Genomic DNA, 7,331 nt, shown 5'->3' with positions numbered 1-7,331 from the left:
CAGTGTTATCTCAACGAGGTCCTTCTGGGAAGCTGCACCCATGCAGTTTCTTCTCCTGATTCTCCAGAGCAGCCCATTTCATACCTCTCAAGGGACTTCCATCCTCTTCTCTACTAGCAGATCTTTTTATTAAAGAGGTATTCAGTTTACATGGGTGTCCACTTTACATCGTTTCTAACCATGGTTCACAGTTCATTTCAAGATTTTGGAGAGCATTCTGGACCAAATTGGGTATTAAACTGGATTTTTCCTCGGCTTATCATCCACAGTCTAATGGACTCACTGAACGGACCAATCAGGAATTTGAGAAGTTCGTTTGGATGTTTGTATCGGCTCATCAGACGGATTGGGTTGAACTTCTTCCCTAATGTGTTCCATATTTCTCTATTGAAACCAGTGGTATTTAACCAGTTCTCTACCAACAAGAGTTCTTTTGCTAAATCAAGCTGATTATGAGGTTAAACAATTGTTGGATTCTCGTAGATTCAGAGGTTCGATTCAATTTCTGGTTGATTAGAAGGGTTATGGCCCCGAGGAGCGTTCATGGGTGAAGGCTTTAGACATTCACACTCCTCATTTACTCAAACAGTTCCCAACAAACTCTTTTAGGGTGTTCAGAGTCCACCTTTATGGCCGGGGGTACTGTAGCGAAACTCACTGTTTTTGCCTCCATATGATCTCTCTGTGTCTCTCTTGGCACTTCTCTGCAGCCAGGCTCGAATCGCACTGATCTCGATGCGATCACATGATCGGGTCTCTGGGGCGGGAGTTTCGAACTCCTTCCTATTTAAACCTGCACTGACACTTGCTCAGTGTCAGTGCAACTCGTTTGCTGTACTTCTGACTTCCAGTTCTCCTGAGCCTCTACCTAGCTGCTACCTACTCCCTCGGATCACCGTGTACCAGTAATCGCCTGTCTGACCAAGTCTGTGGAACATCTTTGTGTACTTCACTGCCTGAACCGTGTACCAGTGTGTCTGCGTGTCTGACTACTGTTGGCCTGATTCCAGTGTATCAGTTTCCGGCCTGTCTGACTACTCACTACCTGATCTCCATGTACCAGTTCCCAGTGTGTCTGACTACTCTTGGCCTGATTCCAGTGTACCAGTTCCTGGCATGTCTGACTACTCACTACCTGATTTCCATGTACCAGTTCCCGACGTGTCTGACTACTCTTTGCTTCATTTCAGTGTACCAAATCCTGGCGTGTCTGACTACTCACTACCTGATTTCCGTGTACCAGTTCCCGGCGTATCTGACTACTCTTGGCTTGATTCCAGTGTACCAGTTCCTGGCATGTCTGACTACTCACTACCTGACCTCTGTGTACCAGTAACCAGCGTGTCTGACTACTCTGATACCTTCACTGCATCGTCCCAGATATGCTGTTCTCTAGTGACATTCTCCAGTATTCAGATCCAGTGTTACATTCTGGGGCAATCCCGAGGACCGCGACCTGTGAAATCCTGGCAGCTAAGCCCATCCCGCCTTGCGGCGGTTCTTGGTGAACACCGGAGAATCCGTTAGACTCCGCACCTCTGGTCCGCCTGTGCGAATCAGGACTAACACAGGTATATGAATTGTAGCACTTTGTCTCTGGGCCTGAGTTCGAACCTGCAGCCCTGGCTTCTGGAAAATCTGCTGCCTTAGCCTCCAGACAGTCCTGCTGTCCTGGCATCCAGGCTTGAGGACAAGACTGCTGTCCTGGCCTCCGGGCCTGAGTAAAACCTGCTGTCCTGGACTTTGGGCATGAGGATAAACCTTCTGCCCTGGCCTCCAGACAAATCTGCTGCCTTAGCCCTGGGACAAACCTGCTGCCTTATCCTCCGGGCCAATGATAATCCAGTCATTCTTTTGCTGATCTATTACGCATATTTTGGGCCTAATCAGCATTGCCTAACTCTGCATTGCAATATATTCCTAATGTTCCAGATCCTATCATCATAATCTTCATTCATGCAGCACTGTCTACAGCACCAGCGTTAGGATGCTTCATTGATATTACCATCCCTGACCCACAAGTACCTCAGAATTTTGCAGTATGTGGGCTGCAGATTTCCATGATTCTTTACCGACACGAAAACACATTCACTAGCTTTGTTGGCTCACTTGTGTCTTTTCCCTCTGTTCCTTTATCACAATTTTCCTCAATCCATAGTTCATGGACTCTATTTACCCATAATAAACAAGTCTCAACAGTTGTTGTTCTAAAATCAAAACCCCCTGAACTATGCATTATGCACCTTGAATTCACTATGGAAGGTATGGGTTGGGGGAGCTCTCATGGCTTGAAGCTCTGGTCCCTTTTGACAGTGGACTTTGGTTTATTTTCATACTCCAACCAGAGGTGCTGCTGTATTCTGAATTTCCCCTGCTTCAGCAATGCTGCAGTGAATCAACTCTGCTGCATTCCCCATCAATTTACAATTTACACCAGTTGCTTGGCTTTTAACACTCTTACCTCTTCCTGCAATCAGGGCAGGATCACTTGTTGGCTTATGCTGTCACACAGCTACAGTTCCTGCAATCCGTTCATGTTCCTGATATTCTGCCTTTCTGGCACACTGTTACAAGTGTGTAATCCTGGGTTCTCGGTATCCTGTTCCTCCTAACCTGTCACTCTGTACCAGTGTGCAAACCTGACTCTCTCTTACTCTGCTCCCAGAGTGTTATCCTGTGTTCCTGCAACCTAGCTACCAGAGTGCTATCCTGTGTTACTGCAGCCTAGCTACCATATGCATTTGCTAACACAGTGCTATCCTATTTTCCTGCCACCTTGATACCACAGTGCTATCCTGTGTTCTTCTAACATTGCTACTAGTGTACAATCCTGTGTTCTTGTAACTTTGCTACCAGTGTGCAATCCTATTGTCCCTGCAACTTTGATACCAGGGTGCTATCTTGAGTTGCCGACACTCTGCTACTCGTAAGCTATGCGGATATACTTCTCCGGCCTAAGGACTCCCAAACCATTCTTTTGTGTTTAAAAGTGCAATAAAGATCTTTACACTTTCACAGATCTCTCTCTCTCCATGTGTGATATAATTCCAGACAGCCCTGACACCAAAGCCATGTCTGAGTAAATTAAAGAGAATCTTTAAGGAGGATTTATCTGCAAATCTAATTCTTCTGTCAATAAAAAAAGAGAATGTTCTTTTTAAGACCTTATTGTCACACATTGCACCAGCTAACCTGCATTTTGGTGACTGTTCTTACCTATTTTCCTTGTTTCTCACTCCTTGCATTTACTTGCTCGTCTGAACTAAGCATGCGCACATCTGGTCTTTTCAAAACTTCCTGCATTTTTCCTAACCGCTATTTAAATCTCCAGAGGCCTCCCTGGGCTTCTCAGCCAAAATGTTTCAGACATGACTCTCACGGGGAGTCCGTTTTCTAAATTATGTTTTTCCCTTAATTCTCCGATGTTTAATCCCACTTACACTTTCCTTCAAAATGCTTTTTTCAATACTTATAGTTCCGTCACTTTCACAATACTGTAAAAGCTCGCCTATCCTCCCGTTCTCTAACCACTTTTGAAAATCTTTGTCTCCGTCACTCATCTACGCAAGACCTCATCTCCACTCTATACTATGCACTTGCCCCGCCTACACTAGATCTCAGAGACCTTCACAAATTTGCCTGGGAACGTAATCTGGGTGAAACCTTGTTGAACGAAGAATGGTCATAGATACACGAGAATACTAATAATTTGAAAAATCCAAAGAATAGGATAAGGAAGGATTGTATGGGGCTCTCTCATGGAATACGAAAAGGTGACCGATCAATAGAAATATTTTTCTGAAAAATATTTCTATTGATTGGTCACCTTTTCGTATTCCATGAGAGTGCCCCATACAATCCTTCCTTATCCTATTCTTTGGATTTTTCAAATTATATGTCTGCCATTGATTAGGGAGCACCCTTCTCATAAAGATACATGTTATATATACAATTAATAAAGTACAATACTATCTGATGAGAAGTATTATGGAAAGCTTGGTGCGGTGTCTTTTCTTAGTCTTGTAATACACGAGAATACTGCCTTCAGTTCCATCTGTGTTAGCGTAAATGAGAACGCCTACAAGTACTATGTGCTCTCCCAGTTCCACAGAATACTCCCTGACTCTTCTGACCGTTGTTGGCGGGGATGCTCCCGAACACGTACCTTCCTCCACATATGGTGGACCTGTAACAAGATAACACACTTCTGGGTTGATGTCAAACAATTGATTCAATCGATACACCAAGTTGATGTGCCACTTGAGCCTAAATTTTTTCTCCTCTCTTTGGGAGCACCTTCTGCGACTTGGCACAAGAACAAGCTGGCTAGACATGTTCTCTCAGCAGCTACCTGCCAAATTGCAGCGGGCTGGCGACAGCAGTCTCCTCCATCCCTTCAGACTAGTACTTGAGTATGGCATCTAATGGAATACATGACTAGTATTCTTAATAAATCTTCTAAATTGTTCACCAAGATTTGGGACCCATGGCTTTCGTTCTCCCAGGCTAGATCTCATTTCTCCTGAGACTTAATAGCTATTAGTCCTCCTCCTCCCTACCTCCTTATCTCCCTCCCTCCTCAACTCCGGACTTTTCACCATAACCAGCCTGCACTTTGTTTCTCACAAAATGTGGACTATAACAACATGTACTTTTCTAGCCTTTTAGTGTTGCCCAGATCTTCAGGGTACAACGACAGTGTCCTGTTACATGTGGGTAACAGGACCTCATGTTTATATTGTATTCATATGCAACTGTGGTGTGCTTTGTAATTACATATGGTAGTGCCACAACATTGCTACAATATTGAAATGCATATACATATTTTAATTCTAACCTATACAGTCAAGTCCATAAATATTGGGACATTGACACAATTGTCATATTTTGGGCTCTATATACCACTACAATGGATTTGAAATGAAACTAACAAGATTTGCTTTAACTGCAGACTTTCAACTTTAATTTGAGGGTATTTGCATCCAAATCAGGTGAACGGTCTAGGAATTACAACGGTTTCTATATGTGCCTGCCACTTTTTAAAGGACCAAAAGTAATGGGACAATCGACTCAAAAGCTATTTCATGGACATGTGTGGGCTATTCCCTTGTTATTTCATCATCAATTAAGCAGGTAAAAGGTCTGGAGTTGATTCTAGGCATGACATTTGCATTTGGAATCTGTTGCTGTCGACTCTCAATATGAGATCCAAAGAGCTATCACTATCAGTGAAGCAAGCCATCATTAGGCTGAAAAATCAAAACAAACCCATCAGAGATAGCAAAAACATTAGGTGTTGCCAAATCAACTGTTTGGAACATTCTTAAAAAGAAAGAACACACCAGAGAGTTCAGCAACACCAAAAGACCCGGAAGACCACGGAAAACAACTACTGTGGTGGATGGCAGAAGAATTTTTTCCCTGGTTAAGAAAAACCCCTTCACAACAGTTGGCCAAATCAAGAACACTCTCCAGGAGGTAGGTGTATATGTGTCAAAGTCAACAATCAAGAGAAGACTTCACAAGAGTGAACATAGAGGGTTCACCACAAGATGTAAACCATTTGTGAGCCACAAAAACAGGAAGACCAGATTAGAGTTTGGCAAACAACATCTAAAATAGCCATTAGAGTTCTGGAACAACATTCTATGGACAGATGAGACAACGATCAACTTGTACCAGAGTGATGGGAAGAGAAAAGTATGATGTGACTGCTGACAAAAGCAGCAAGATGAACTCTGAAGTGTTTCGGGCAATATTATCTGCTCATATTCAGTCAAATGCTTCAGAACTCATTGGACGGCGCTTCACAATGCAGATGGACAATGACCCGAAGCATACTGCAAAAGCAACCAAAGAGTTTTTTAAGGCTACCAACTGGAATGTTATGCAATGGCCAAGTCAATCACCTGACCTGAATCCGATTAAGCATGCATTTCACTTGATGAAGACAAAACTGAAGGGAAAATGCCCCAAGAACAAGCAGGAACTGAAGACATTTGCAGTAGTGGCCTGGCAGAGCATCACCAGGAATGAAACCCAATGTCTGGTAATGTCTATGCGTTCCAGACTTCAGGCTGTAATTGACTGCGCAACAAAGTATTAAAAAGTGAAAGTTGGGAACAAACATTGATAAAACAATACTGGGTAATACATACAGACAGAGAGGTAAGAGAACCCTGCTCGCAAGCTTACAATCTATAGGACAATGGGAGTTAGAAACACAAGGGCATGTGCTACATCATATTGCACAATGGACCAGCTAGAATGCAAAGGTAAAAGTATTGAGTGGGCTGTGTGTTGCACACTGTTTACCTGATTTGGATGTAAATACCCTCAAATTAAAGCTGAAAGTCTGCAGTTAAAGCACATCTTGTTAGTTGCATTTCAAATCCATTGTGGTGGTGTACAGAGGTCAAAATATGAGAATTGTGTCGATGTCCCAATATTTATGGACTTGACTGTATATGTACTTGTATGCACTGTGTGCGATTGTGCTACTTTGCAACAAATAATGGGGCACTATTATATATTTATGTTAAGAAATGTTTTTGAATATTTATGTCATGATTGTATTTAATGTACGTTTTGTTAAAGTTGTCCATGTGGGTAAGAATCAGGTGGGGTCCGGTTCCAGGACTCAGGTGAGTGTGCTATAGCTGCATTCCTTCCCCCCTCCTTTCTCTACAGAATGCCCTGAACAGCTGGAACCTAGTCATCCTGGCTTTGCCCCTTAATTAATCTGAGTAGGTCCCCAATGTCCAATTAGGTTCTGGCAAGCTAGACAGCTCGGAGTCAAAACCAGCAGGGGGCATATTGGTATGAGAAAGTACAGCACTGTAACAGCACGTTCTGACAGACAGCCATTCTTAGAAGGTCCCACTATCTCAGGCCACCCTTGATCCTGCCTTGGAGTGTGGGGAAAATACAGGGTATAGAGCAGGCCTGTCCAACCTGTGGCTCTCCAGATGTTGTGAAACTATAATTCCCAGCATACATTGCTAGCTATTGGCTAACTATCTACTGACAAGGCATGCTGGAGCTTGTAGTTTCACAACACATTGAGAGCCATAGAGGAAAGAGTGAGACCCAGGGGAGGGTTGTTGCTGTTTTTGTTTTTCATCCTGGAAAAAGCTCCAGCTTCTGCTGGACTGAACATACTGTTGGGGGCGATTCAAATCAGCGTGATGTGTCTCCGTAACGTCCATGGAGACACATTGCGCCAATGTTAAGGCTGGAATCTCCACTAATTTTTTTCTCACACTCAAAAGAAGTGTGTAGATGGCAATGTGTGCAGCTGGACATTAAGGTGTTGTCCACGCGCTCCACTG

The sequence above is a fragment of the Mixophyes fleayi genome, chromosome 6 (genome assembly GCF_038048845.1).
Source record: "Mixophyes fleayi isolate aMixFle1 chromosome 6, aMixFle1.hap1, whole genome shotgun sequence".
NCBI lineage: Eukaryota > Metazoa > Chordata > Amphibia > Anura > Limnodynastidae > Mixophyes > Mixophyes fleayi.
The sequence above is the reverse complement of the archived record's forward strand: the minus strand, read 5'-3'. Positions refer to the sequence as shown.